Below are 15,178 nucleotides of genomic sequence, written 5' to 3'. Positions count from 1 at the left end.
TCGGTTTAGGTTCTAAAAAAGGGTACCGAGTTCTCCTTATTGGTGCCCCTTGGGCTTTCCAGACCCTTAGTCTTAAGCCCATTACAAGCTTATGTGGACTAAGTTAAACTCGAGAGGATACATTCCCTTATGCCCGCACGGTGAATAAATTCACATGAAGACATAAGGTATATATGAATCCCGAAGGTTACTTACTAGGCCCGCACGGAGAATAAATTCTCACGAAGGCGTTGTTTTCACCCCCTGATAACTCCTTGAAAAGGTCATATTTTGGGACCTTTTTACTTAAGTTATTGAATGTCTAAGAGCCTATTTAGGACCATTTAGATGCATGTAGGAGCATATAGTTGCATGTGGTGGATTTCAGTTTGCCGTGGCATTTTTACAGCGGTGCTGCTTTATGGGAAAGGTACTTGTCTGATGATATGCAGGTGTTGAAAGCAAGGAAAAGAGGATTTAAAATGCCATGACATAAGGATATTGCTGAGCTAAATAAAAATGCCAAGTTCAAATGGCATTTCAGGAGCGTACAAGGAGAGAGAAGATATTTTCTAGCCAGTTGTCCCGGATTTTACGCATGCTCTGCCCGAGATACCCACCGCAGCATTTTGGCGCTTCAACCACCGGTTCTGTTGATGACGTTTCCTAGTCTGACCCTGCAGATCTTGTCGGTCCTAGGGCGCCTGTAGCGGGATTATGCCGGTCTCTAGCCAGCTACCTAGGCTGTATCATTGCCTAGTCTGCTCGACTCCCAAGCAACTCAACCATGGTTTTGGGGTTTCCTAGGATAGTTAACACCAAACCTTAGGATTTCTTTTCCCCTATAAATAGAGGAGGAATCCATATTGAAGAGGACTTTAGTTCCAGCCACATTTGATCTTAAAAAGTTAGAGAGAGAAAGTCTCATCTTTCTCTGTCAATCCCACTTGACGTGGCATTTCTCCTTGACTAGCAGAAGGGAGTGGCGTTCTGAGCATCCGAGAGGAGCTAGTCCGCTGGGAGCAGTCCTTGGTGGCCGAGGATGGCATTTGGCAGTGCACGTCGAAGGCTTTCTCTCCTCCCCTTAGTCCTTGCTTTTATATTTTGTTGTTGGGTTGTAAGGAACGAATGAATCTTGCTTTGTGCTTGTTGATTTCGAGCCCCACCATGAGCTAATCCTATTTGGTGGGAGTTCGCATGGTTATTTAAGTTGTTATTTTAATGAATGGTTGTTGTTTCATGCTCTATTCTGTTTTGTTTATGATGCTTAAAGTCTTGAGGTATTAGGAGCTACGAGAGTAGCCTTTCCTTAGGAGGGTTCATGAGGTTCGAGAGAATGCCTTGGCAATTTATCTTTAGTCTTCGAGAGAAGCTAGGGAGGAACTACATAAACAACGGGTTCTAGATAGTAACTAGGCCTAATCCACCTTAGAGATAAGAATAGGATTTCATTCGACTAAAAGGAGTTATGTATAAACGATAGGTTAGATGTTAATGCTGCCGCAAAAAGGTATTGCCGAGACATATTCTATTAGCTGAGTCAATAGGATCACTGCTTGGGCTTACGCCAATCGGTTTTGCCAGGGCATCTTTAGTCTGTCGAGTCCCTTACTAGAGATAGCATAGGGCACATCAGTAGACTCTGTCGGGTAGGGTAAGCATAGAAGAAGCACCATTCAGAGAAATAAACTTAAGTTTTCCTTGTGTCTCCCATCACTCATTTCCATTGCTGCTTGTCTTGTGAGAAAGCTAAAGTCCTACATATATTAAATCTAGTATTTGCATTTTTATTTTGTCTTGACATTTCCATTTGTTTTCACGTATCACAATTTAATTTGCCACGACATATCCATCTGCTACCACACTATCACCACTCCATTTCCACTACGTCCATTCCATTTAGCCACTGCATTCTCATCTGTATATACCATAACTAACTTTACTTAGGTGACAAAGTAAAGTGCCTTGACAAACCTATTTGATTTCCCCAATTCCCTGTGGAGACGATACTTTACTTATCACTTTATTACTTGTTCGATTGTGTATACTTGCACACATATTCGCATCATATTTTAGTACTCACAAATAGCGGACAAGTTTTTGGCGCCGTTGCCGGGGAATTGCAACTGGAAGTTAAATTGATTTGTCATAGCATTTTTATATTACTTGTGTAAATTTTTTTTAGTTATCTTTACTTTATATTTTCTTTAATTTTTCAGATTTTTTCGAGTTTATGACCAGAAGCAACCCTGAAGAGCCATTGGAACCTATTGATCCTGAAATTGAAAGGCTCTTTAGACAAAGAAGACGAGCACAACGTGTCAATATGTACCAACTCGGAAATCAGGACATTGGCCATGAGGGTGATCAACATGCCGAGGCAAACCCAAATGTTGGGAATGCAGCTAGGCCTCGGGCTATTCGTGATCATTTAAATCCAATCTTAGAGGATCTCAACCCTGGAATTGTGGCACCCGATATTCAGGCAGCCCATTTCGAGCTGAAACCTGTCATGTTCAACATGTTAAACTCTATAGGGCAGTTTGGGGGCATGCCAAATGAAGATGCCATGCAGCATATTCGTAACTTCTTGGAAGTGTGCGATTCGTTTTGCCAACGAGGGGTGCACGAAGATGTTCTGAAATTAAAGCTATTCCCATATTCCCTACGAGACAGAGCAAGGGCATGGTTGAGTGGAGTTCCAACGGGTTCTATGGAGTCGTGGACAGATCTGTGCAAATATTGTTTGCTGCGGTATAATCCTCCGAACATGAACACCCAACTTAGGAACGACATTGCTTCATTCTGTCAAGCTGATGACGAGTCGATGCATGAGTTCTGGGATAGATACAAAGCATTGCTTCGCAAGTGTTCAAACCATGGTTTTCAAGATTGGACATAAGTAGTGATGTTCTATAATGGAGTAAACACACCCACGAGGATGATGCTAGATACCTCGGCAAATGGGACGTTACTGGATAAATCACCAGCAGAGGCATTTGACATCTTGGATAGGATTGCTACCAATGATTATCAGTTTCCCTCAACTAAGCATGGGTTTGGGCGTAAGACACATGGAGCTCTCGAGCTAGATTCTAATGATGTCGTGTCAGCCCAACTTGCTGCCATTACCAACATACTAAAAAATTTACAAAGGCCAAGTGAGGTAAGGGAAGCGAAGGCAGCCTGTTCAGTTTGTTCATTATGCCAAGGCAATCACAATGAGAGTAATTACCCAACCAATCAAGAATCCATCAACTTTGTTGACAATTTTAATCGAGGCAATAACAACCCCTATTCAAACACCTATAATCCTGGATGGCGTCAGCATCCAAATTTTTCTTGGGGAAATCAAGGAAACAACACTGCTCAACAGCCAGCTCGTCAGCAGAATTTTAATGATTCTCAGGGCTATCAATCGAATATGCCATGGAATAATCAAAACAAGGGAGGGTCATCTTCATCAAATACTAGTTCTTTGGAGGCCACAATGCAAGAATTCATTGCAACAACAAAAACAATGTTGCAAGACCACTCGACCTCTATAAAAAAAATCAAGGAGCTCTACTCCAGAGCCATAGTTCATCGTTAAGGGCACTAGAGAGACAAGTAGGTCAGATTGTCGCGGCATTACAATAACGTAAACCCGGACATTTACCAAGTGACACTGAAGTCACCAAACCTCATAGCAAAGAACAATGCAATGTGCTAACTCTCCGAAGCGGTACACAAATTAATATAGAAGATAAGTCTGGGGGAAAACCGAAGGAAGATTCACCCCCCACAACCAGTCAAGCTGATAAAGAACTGCAGGAGGAAGCACCGAAGGAAGAAGATAAATCTGAGGGTTCATCAAGTAACAAAGCTGAGGGGGCAAATAAAAATGCCATGGTAACTTCTGTTCGCACCCCATCATTACAAGAAGCCAGACCCCCGCCTCCTTTTCCGCAAAGACTGAAGAAACATAACGAGGATACTCAGTTTAAAAAATTTGTTAACATTCTGGGTCAACTGCAGATCAATGTTCCTTTTCTTGAAGCAATGGAACAAATGCCCACATATGCTAAATTTCTAAAAGAAATCGTCACCAAGAAGAGAAAGGTTGAGCAGTACGAAACAATTGCCACGGCAAAAGAACTCTTCCTTAAGCAAGCTACCACCAAAAAGACGTGATCCGGGCAGCTTTATCATTCCATGTTCGATTGGAAACAAATTTGTTGGAAAAACACTATGTGACCTTGGCTCAAGTGTAAACTTGATGCCTAAGTCGATTTTCGTAAAACTGGGGATAGGAAATGCGAGACCTACTTCAGTCATCTTGCAACTTGCCGATCGTTCACACGTGCGTCCAGAAAGGCGAATTGAAGATATCATCATGAGGGTTGACAAGTTCATTTTCCCTGTCGATTTTCTGATTCTGGACTGTGAGGTCGATGCCACAGCGTCCATTATATTGGGGAGACCTTTCCTAGCCACCGGTCGTATTCTCATCGATTGTGATAAGGGCGAGCTAACCATGCGAGTGACCAATCAACATATCACTGTTAATGTTTTCCGATCTCTCAAAAACATGGATGATTATGAAGAATGTCAAAGCATTTTTGAGGTAGACACTGAAATTACAAAAGAGGCAGATCAATTTTGCCACGACAATTTCATTCAGCTAGATATTGATGAGAGGCTCCTTGAAGAGCTGAATGACTTTTCATCCGAGGAACAGCAGTCTAGCTTCCTTAAAGCTAGCCCAGGTACGCGCTTTGAACCTTTGAATTTCGAAGAGTTTGTTCCTCCTAAGCCCTCATTACAGCATGCACCTACCCTTGAACTTAAAAATTTGCCACAACATCTTAAATATGCTTATCTGGATAGTAATGACACTTTGCTTGTGATTATTTCCTCTGCTCTTACTCCTAACCAAGAATCTAGTTTGCTAAGTGTTTTGTCACAGCATAAGAAAACGTTAGGGTGGACGATGGCAGATCTCAAGCGAATAAGTCCAACAATCTGCATGCATAACATTTTGCTGGAAGAATGCCACGGTAAATCCATAGAGCCACAGCGAAGATTAAATCCAATCATGAAGCACGTTGTGATAAAAGAGGTTCTCAAATTGCTCGATGCTGGAGTGATATACCCTATTTCGAATAGTTCGTGGGTCAGTCCCGTCCAATGCGTGCCTAAAAAGGGAGGCATGACCGTGGTAACGAGCGAAGGAAATGACTTAATACCTACTTGCACTGTCACTGGATGGCGCATCTGCATGGATTATCGCAGGCTTAACAAGGCCACCAAGAAGGATCATTTTCCTTTGCCATTCATCGATCAAATGCTGGATCGACTTGCGGGCAAGGCATACTATTGTTTCTTGGATGGTTATTCAGGGTATAATCAGATTGTCATAGCACCAGAGGACCAAGAGAAGACGACATTCACGTGCCCGTATGGCACATACGCTTTTCGAAGAATGCCTTTTGGACTCTGTAATACCCCGGTAACTTTTCAGCGTTGCATGCAAGCCATCTTTTCTGACATGGTGGAGGATTTTTTGGAAATTTTTATGGACGATTTTTCTGTTTCTGGAGACGATTTTCAAAAATGTCTCGGCAATTTGGCAAAGGTACTGAAGCGATGTGAGGAGGCTGATCTCGTACTAAACTGGGAAAAATGCCACTTCATGGTGACTGAAGGCATTGTTCTATGACATAAAATTTCTGCAAAGGGCATTGAGGTCGACAAGGCTAAGATCGAGGTGATCGAGAAGCTTTCCCCACCAAATTCTGTCAAGGGCATTCGGAGTTTCCTTGGCCACGCTGGTTTTTACAGACGATTCATCAAGGATTTTTCCACACTATCCAAACCTTTGTGCACCTTGCTGCAACAGAACCAACCCTTTGTGTTCGATCAGAAATGCCATGGCGCATTCAAAGAGCTGAAGCAGAAACTTATCTCTGCACCAATTGTAGTTCCCCCAGATTGGACGGCCCCATTTGAATTAATGTGTGATGCAAGTGATTTTGCCGTGGGAGCTGTGCTTGGGCAGCGTAAAGTTAAAATCTTTCATGTCATATATTATGCTAGTTGTACCTTAAATGATGCACAATTAAATTACACAACCACTGAGAAAGAATTACTTGCCGTGGTATTTGCATTTGACAAATTTAGGCCATACTTGATAGGCACCAAGGTTATAGTTCACACTGATCATTCAGCTATAAAATATTTAGTGAACAAGAAAGATGCCAAGCCTAGACAGACTGATCAGGTGGATATTACTTCTGCAAGAATTCGACTTAGAGGTAATTGATAGGAAAGGTACTGAAAATCAGGTTGCAAACCACTTATCTATGCTAGAAAATATTTCAGAATGCCATGACATTTTTGATATTAAAGAAGAATTCCCTGACGAGAAAATTTTATATGACACGGCAATTCCGTGGTACGCTGACCTGGTTAACTTTCTTGTTAGTGGTGTTTTTCTTATGAACTGAACAGCCAGGACAAAAAGAGGTTTCTTCATGATGCCAAGTTCTACTTTTAGGATGAGCCGTACTTATTCAAGCAATGTGCTGATCAAATGATTCGACGGTGTGTCCCCGAAGAAGAACAAAGCGATATCTTACACCATTGCCATACATCAACTTGTGAAGGGCATTTTGGAGGTTCGAGGACTGCTGCAAAGGTCCTCCAGTCAGGTTTTTATTGGCCATCATTATTTAAAGATTCCCACGCATTTTGCAAGGCGTGCGACAGATGCCAGCGCACTGGAAATATTTCCAGACAACACGAAATGCCGCTGCAAAATATTCTGGAGATTGAGCTCTTTGATGTTTGGGGCATCGATTTCATGGGACCATTCCCATCTTCCTTTGGAGATTTATACATCTTGCTAGCGGTGGATTACATTTCAAAGTGGGTTGAAGCAATTGCTAAGCCGAGAAACGACTCAAAGACTGTGCTCAAGTTCCTTCATAAGAACATTTTCACTCGTTTTGGAGTCCCAAGAGCTATTATCAACGATGAGGGCACTCACTTTGACAACAAGTTGATTGCCAAGGCATTACATAAATATGGAGTGCGACATAAGATTGCCACGGCATATCATCCGCAGACGAATGGACAGGCTGAAATCTCCAATCGAGAAGTTAAGCAAATCCTGGAGAATGTGGTTAACCCCCGAAGGAAAGACTGGTCCCCAAAGCTTGACGAAACATTATGGGCATATAGGACAGCATTCAAAACACCTTTAGGAATGTTGCCCTTTAAGATGGTATATGGAAAAGCCTGCCACCTCCCTGTTGAACTAGAGCACAAGGCGTACTGGGCAATCAAAAAGTTAAACTTTGACGAGTAAATTGCTGGGGAGAAACGATTACTTGATCTAAATGAAATAGAAGAGTTTCGAGTGCAAGCATATGAAAATGCCAAGCTCTACAAGGAAAAAACCAAAAAGTGGCACGACAGAATGCTTTTGCCACGGTAATTTCATATGGGTCAGAAAGTACTGTTGTTCAATTCTAGGCTCAAGCTCTTCCCAGGCAAATTAAAGTCACGCTAGTCTGGACCATTTGAAGTTCATCATGTTTACCCTTATGGTGCTGTTGATATCAAGAACTTGGACGATGGATCCATCTTTAAAGTCAATGGCCAGCGCCTAAAGGCTTATCAAGGAGTCCCACCTGTACGTGACAAGTCGGCGTTGCTCTTGCAAGACGTTGACACTGGTCCGACATCTTAAGGATGCCGTGGCATTTTTAACTTACATTTGTACATAAATTATTTTTGTTTTGCCTTTATTTTAATATTTCTCATTATTCAGTAATTATTTTCATTTCATATTTTTGCCAGGGAATCCCACGCACTAAGCACGTGAGGCGTGTTGACGAAGTTGAGAACACTTTGGGCGGCAAAATGAAAAGGAAAAATGAGAGAAATTTTATTTTGACTTTTGACTTAGGAGTGAATTTTTTTCATTTTGTTTTCTTTCCCGCCCTACCCCACCGCTTATCTATTTCCCCCCCCCCCAAAATACTTCCATTTAACTAGCCTACCCCACTTACTTTTCACTTTTCACTTTCTCTTTTTACTTTCACTTTCTAGTTTCCTCTTCTCCTTTTCAACTGCCGTCGACCACCATAACAACCGCCTCAAAAAGCTCTCTTCTTTCATTTATTTTTGCAGTCTCACGATGGTATGCTCACGACCAACCCCACCACCCTCACCACCACGCTTTGTCGACGAGGCTGTCAAGGAACGCTATCAAACCATAAAGAACCGATGAGTCTTTTTCGAGTTGGGCTTTGTCTTCTCCGAGGCAGAGAACGCCGATTTGGGCAGCGAAGTGCTGGACGTGGTCACTAAGCATAAGTGGCAGAAGTTTGCCAAATATCCTGCCCCTGTCAACACCACAATAGTGAAGGAGTTTTATTCTAACATTACCGAGCCAAATCATCATGCCGTGATGGTTCGCGGCATTTCTATTCGTTTTACTCCTACCGCTATTAACCGTTATTTTAAACTGCAGGTTGCTAATGACCACCATTCGAGCTTTGCCCAAGAGGCTGACCATGAAACTTACCAAGGCATCTTGGAAGACTTGTGTCTTCCCGGTACTCAATGGAACGGTCGGCAACTGAAACGAAAGACCGTGGATAGAGATTGACTGCTCCCCCATGTCAAACTGTGGAACCATTTCATGAAGCACAAGCTTATGCCAACCTCCCACAATACAACTGTATCATGCCAGCGGATGCTTTTGCTGCACTCTATCATCACTGGACGAACCATCGATATAGGGAAGATTATCGTGGAACAGGCTCATCTATGCCTAAAGCGACAGGTAAATGCCTCGGTATTCTCAAATCTCATCACTGCTTTATGCCGAAAAAAGAAAGTTCGAAGAAATGTTTGATGATATTTTGCCGGGCATTGCTGGACTCAACAAAGCAAAAATACCTATGTTGCTGGGCTACAAGGAAGCCAAAGGAAAGGAACACGAGGTAACCACATCTCGCGTTGCATCATCACCACATGTCAGGGCATCTTCAACTGACCTAGAGCAGGCTGTCCAGCGTTCTCACCAGCATGTTGGGCAGCTGTCCGACAAACTGATGGTCTATTTTGCTTATGCCAAACGACGTGATGCCTTTCTCACCATTGCCCTGATGGAGTTCCTCCCGCACACTAACTTTACCATTCCCCCTTTTCCTGATGAGCTCGTCCCATCGCATGAAGATGCCAAGGCATCTGCAGAAGTACCTCCACCCGCCCCAGCTGCTGCTCAACATTCATCGAGTAAAGACAGTCCCCAGTGAGCTGAAGCAGAGGAGCCAGTGGACCCTAATTCGATCCATGCAGTTTCGCCTGATGTAGACAGAGAAGCCAACCTCTAACTTGCTAATTTCCCGGAGCCTGCCCCATTTGTTGAACCGTTCGTAGAAGAACATCCAGCAATGCCACCACCTGCAGTACCGATGGAAGCAGCCAACCCCGAAGTATCACAACCTACTGAGTCGGCCGAGGAGTCACAATTGGAGATGCCACGGCAAGCTCCTTTGCGTAGGAGCAGACGTCGCCTACGAAAGGCATCTCAACATCAGGAGCCCCCGCTCCCAACTGTTCAAGAAGGCCCTCGCACTCCTCCAACTGCACCAGCTTCTGACTCCGAGCATTCCAGCCCCGCTAAGCTCCGCAAGCGCACTCGCCGTGCAACTGCTGCACCACCACCATGAAGCCAAGGTACCTTGCATTGCATTGCATTCATAGCATGTAGTTTTCATTTTTCTTAGATTTAGTAAGCATTGGGGACAAAGCTTCTCTCAAGTTTTGGGGAAGTAGGGTTCTCGCATCATTGTATGATAGTATTAGTAAAATCAATATGCCATGACATTAGTAAATATAGAATTAGTTTTCTGGAATTAATTGAGGATGCCCGATGATGAAGAATTCTTGATGGCTAGGATAGAATGTATATGACTGGTTGAGGATGATAGAACCAACTCTAGGACTTGCTTCTTTGAAACCCTTGAACACGAGTGTATGTTTTCCATGCTTGAGAAACTTAAAAAAAATTTATAAGAGAATTCTTAAATGTCGTGGCATAAAATTGTGAATGATGAAAACCCCGCATAAAAAAAGAAAAAAAAAAGAAATATAAATTATAAATAAATGCCTTGGCATATCTGTAGAGGAACACTCCGCTACGTCTTGGCATATGAGTGAATGAAAGTAGTCACATGATGATTCTACCTGACTAGCTCGGGGGTGAAAGGTATGCTCCCTTTCATCTAGAGTGTGGGATGGTAGAGTGATGGGCTGACTCTCCTCGTAGCAGAAGTAATCAAAGAAAACAAAGGGGAGTAGTAATTTAAAAATGTCATGGTAAATTGAGAAAGCTTGAGTAGAAAATTTTTAGGTTTGTTAAGCATGGATTGGATACAAACACGTACACACCCACATAAAGAATCTTGCCCTAGGGGACGGTACTTGATTTCTCAAACTAGTCTAGCATGTTGAAGCCATATGAGCTGAGGGCTGAAATTTTATCCCATATAACTATTCTGCTTCTGAACTTGTCATGGTATTTTTGTTTTGCTTATCACTATCCATTGCTTGAGGATAAGCAATAGCTTAAGTTTGGGGGTGTGATAACTACTTGAAAATGTCATATTTTGGGACCTTTTCACTTAAGTTATTGAATGTCTAAGAGCCCATTTAGGACCATTTAGATGCATTTAGGAGCATATAGTTGCATGTGGTGGATTTCAGTTTGCCGTGGCATTTTTACATCTGTGCTGCTTTATGGGAAAGGTACTTGTCTGATGATATGCAGGTGTTGAAAGCAAGGAAAAAGGATTTAAAATGCCGTGACATAAGTATATTGCTGAGCTAAATAAAAATGCCAAGTTCAAATGGCATTTCAGGAGCGTACAAGGAGAGAGAATATATTTTCTAGCCAGCTGTCCCGGATTTTACGCATGCTTTGCCCGAGATACCCACCGCAGCATTTTGACGCTTCAACCACCGGTTCTGTTGATGACGTTGCCTAGTCTGACCCTGCAGATCCTGTCGGTCCTAGGGCGCCTGTAGCGGGATTATGCCGGTCTCTAGCCAGCTACCTAGGCTGTATCATTGCCTAGTCTGCTCGAGTCCCAAGCAACTCAACCATGGTTTTGGGGTTTCCTAGGATGGTTAATACCAAACCTTAGGATTTCTTTTCCCCTATAAATAGAGGAGGAAGCCATATTGAAGAGGACTTTAGTTCCAGCCACATTTGATCTTAAAAAGTTAGAGAGAGAAAGTCTCATCTTTCTCCGTCAATCCCACTTGCCGTGGCATTTCTCATTGACTAGCAGAAGGGAGTTGCGTTCTGAGTATCCGAGAGGATCTAGTCCGCTGGGAGCAGTCCTTGGTGGCCGAGGAAGGCATTTGGCAGTGCACGTCGAAGGCTTTCTCTCCTCCCCTTAGTCCTTGATTTTATATTTTGTTGTTGGGTTGTAAGGAACGAATGAATCTTGCTTTGTGCTTGTTGATTTCGAGCCCCACCATGAACTAATCCTATTTGGTGGGAGTTCGCATGGTTATTTAAGTTGTTATTTTAATGAATGGTTGTTGTTTCATGCTCTATTCTGTTTTGTTTATGATGCTTAAAGTCTTGAGGTTGTAGGAGCTACGAGAGTAGCCTTTCCTTAGGAGGGTTCATGAGGTTCGAGAGAATGCCTTGGCAATTTATCTTTAGTCTTCGAGAGAAGCTAGGGAGGAACTACATAAACAACGGGTTCTAGATAGTAATTAGGCCTAATCCACCTTAGAGATAAGAATAGGATTTTATTCGACTAAAAGGAGTTGTGTATAAACGATAGGTTAGATGTTAATGCTGCCGTAAAAAGGTATTGCCGAGACATATTCTATTAGCTGAGTCAATAGGATCACTGCTTGGGCTTACGCCAATCGGTTTTGCCAGGGCATCTTTAGTCTGTCGAGTCCCTTACTAGAGATAGCATAGGGCACATCAGTAGACTCTGTCGGGTAGGGTAAGCATAGAAGAAGCACCATTCAGAGAAATAAACTTAAGTTTTCCTTGTGTCTCCCATCACTCATTTCCATTTATCCTTGTGTCTGCCAGGGCATTTTTATTTTGCCTTGACATTTCCATTTGTTTTCACGTATCACAATTTAATTTGCCACGACATATCCATCTGCTACCACACTATCACCACTCCATTTCCACTACGTCCATTCCATTTTGCCACTGCATTCTCATCTGTATATACCATAACTAACTTTACTTAGGTGACAAAGTAAAGTGCCTTGACAAACCTATTTGATTTCCCCAATTTCCTGTGGAGACGATACTCTACTTATCACTTTATTACTTGTTCGATTGTGTATACTTGCACATATATCCGCATCATATTTTAGTACTCACAAATAGCGGATACCCCCACTTAAATAGGGTTCGGAGCTCGGGTATAGAGCCTTAGATGAAAAACTTTGAAAATATGAAATTATTGAAAAACGTCAGTACAACTATTTATTTGAAAAATAATCAAAAATAAATAATTGGAATCAAATAAATAAATTAAAATTTAAACTTTTAATTTTTGCTAAAAAAAAGACAACCGGAAATGAATTTCGGCCTGACTCACTTACCTTTTCCCCAGCGGAGTCGCCAATGTGTCGTAACTGTCTTTCGGTTGGGCCCAGAATTGGGCTTCAACTTGAATATTTGGGTTAGGAGTCGCCACCGATCATTTTAAAGCGATATTAGGTAGATAGGGCACCATCTTACATGATATGCGTTGTACCAGAAACGTATCGGGTTCGGGAGTCGGTTACGGTCAAGGAAGGATTAGCACCCTTGAACCGCCCTTTCGGTACCAATTAATTTGTCAGTTGTCTTTATTTACGAAAATTTAAATTTAAATTTAAAAATTCAATTTGAACTACTTATCTTTGATCGATTTGAAAGTGTACCCTTAAAACGTCAGGACACTTGTTAGAAGGGAAAAAATAGTAATGAAAATAAATAAGATAAAAAACAATAAAAAAAACAAATGAAATAAATAAGATAAGATAAAGAAAATGAAGATAAATAGGATAAATATAATAAAATAATAATAAAAGATATAAAGGAAAAGAAAATATATACGTAGATAATAATAATAATAATAATAATAATGATAATAATAATAATATTTATAATAAAAATAAATACGTATAAACAAAGTAGTAGGAAAAAAAGAAATAAAATAATAATAAAACAAACAAATAAAAATAATAAAAGGATTAAAATAAAATAAAAACATATATATAATATCGCATAAAAATAAAAAAAAATAAGAAATAAAATAAACAAAAAATAAAAAATAAGAAAGATAAAAGGATTAAATTAAAAGAAAAAAATTAGGGGATGAATTTAAAATGAAATTCGATGTGCAAATTCGATTTAGGGGCAAAACGAATACCATAAAACAAATGGGGGACATGAAAGGGGATTAACCCCTAAGATGAATGAACCAAGCATGAAGTTTCCAGACCCCAGGGACCTGACATGTGATTTAACTAAAATAATTGAAATGAAACACCCCCTTATCTCCAGTACACGTGCAGAGCAAGAAAAAAGCTTTCCCTTCTCCAGATTCTTTCAATCTCTTATTCTTCTCTCCTTTCGAACCAAAATTTCATATTTGAGTTCTCAAAGAACTCATGGCGAGGAACCAATGGCGAGGTAAGATGGCTCACATTCTCTACTGTTTTTTTTTTTGCTTTTACACTTATACCACATAAATAAAAGAAGAAAAACGAGAAAGAAAAAAATATGCTTCGAACGAACCTTTGCCAAAAAATATGGAGAACTTTTCTCTAATTTCTTTTGAGTATCCCTCCTGAGTATATTTTATTGTGTAATATGCGTAAATCGTGTGTGATTTTGCTGGAAATCTTCTGTGTCTTACATATGATATGGATTACATGTATTTATAATGGAAAAAATCAGACTATTTTTAGATTCCTATACAAAATAGACTTCTAATGCTCTTTGGTTGCTTTTGGTTGTTGCTGTTGATGTTCCTTGCACCAGAGGATGCGGGGCTGCTATTGGATTGTTACACGCGGGCGAAATTGGGTGTCTTCACATATATTTATTTATAGATAATTTTACTAAATAATATAAATTTAATCTATTTTTTAAAATAATTTTGGTATATCTTTTTAATTTCACAATATTTATCTTAATAAACCTTCATCTTGGGTTGATGTAGTTCTTTAATCATATTTACATAGGAGTTAAAAGTAGAAAAATTTTGAAATAAGAAAATATATCCGAAATAGTCAAATTAGTTTAATCAAAAAAAGAAATAGTCAAATTAGTTGTCCACAATTTGTATTCTTGAAAAGGCCAAGAGCATGGTTTTCAGAACCGGACCGGTTAACGAACCGGTCATATTATCGGTTCATTGGTTCAACCGATCGAACCGGTTCGACCGATCGAAAGAATCGGACGACGTCATAATTATTTAAATAAATAAATAAATATATCAAAAATATTTAATAAAAAATATTTTTTTATATCACAAGTCATATTGAAAGCAAGTCATAACATATATAAGTTAAAAACTATAAAATCAAGTGAAACAAAATGATTCAAATTAACTACAACATAATATTTAAGGTAAAACACATTAAATAATAAATATAACTATATAACTATAATTAAAAAATAAATTTGGGGCTAAAAAAATCATAACAAAATGATATTGTTTGGTTTAATTTTTTTTAAAACAATCTCACATGGCTAAGAAACATAGAAGAGCATCACAACTAACTTCTATAAATAATAAAGGTAATTTGGCATTCAAAATCATGGAGCCTTTTGGTGAGCATTGAGTGAACTATTCTTTCACTTCAATCAAGCTCGAATTTTAGGCTTCAATCGAGCTTCTAATTTTTTTTTTTTTGAGTTCAAGCCTTTTTGAGTTCAAGTTTCAATATTATATTTCGAGTTTGAGTTGAACTTGATAATTTTTAATTCTTGAGTTTGAGTCCAGTTGAGCTTACTTTTAAAGTTTTCAAGTTCGAGTCGAGCTTAGCAATACTCGAGTTCGACTTGGCTCATTTAACAAACGACGTCGTTTGGTTTAATTTTTAAAAAAAAAACAAAATTGACGGTTTTTTCTGATTTTTTCTTATTTTCAATCGGTCC

Source organism: Hibiscus syriacus, unplaced genomic scaffold (genome assembly GCF_006381635.1).
Source record: "Hibiscus syriacus cultivar Baekdansim isolate YM2019G1 unplaced genomic scaffold, ASM638163v2 tig00008007_pilon, whole genome shotgun sequence".
NCBI classification, from domain to species: Eukaryota; Viridiplantae; Streptophyta; class Magnoliopsida; order Malvales; family Malvaceae; genus Hibiscus; species Hibiscus syriacus.
The sequence above is the reverse complement of the archived record's forward strand: the minus strand, read 5'-3'. Positions refer to the sequence as shown.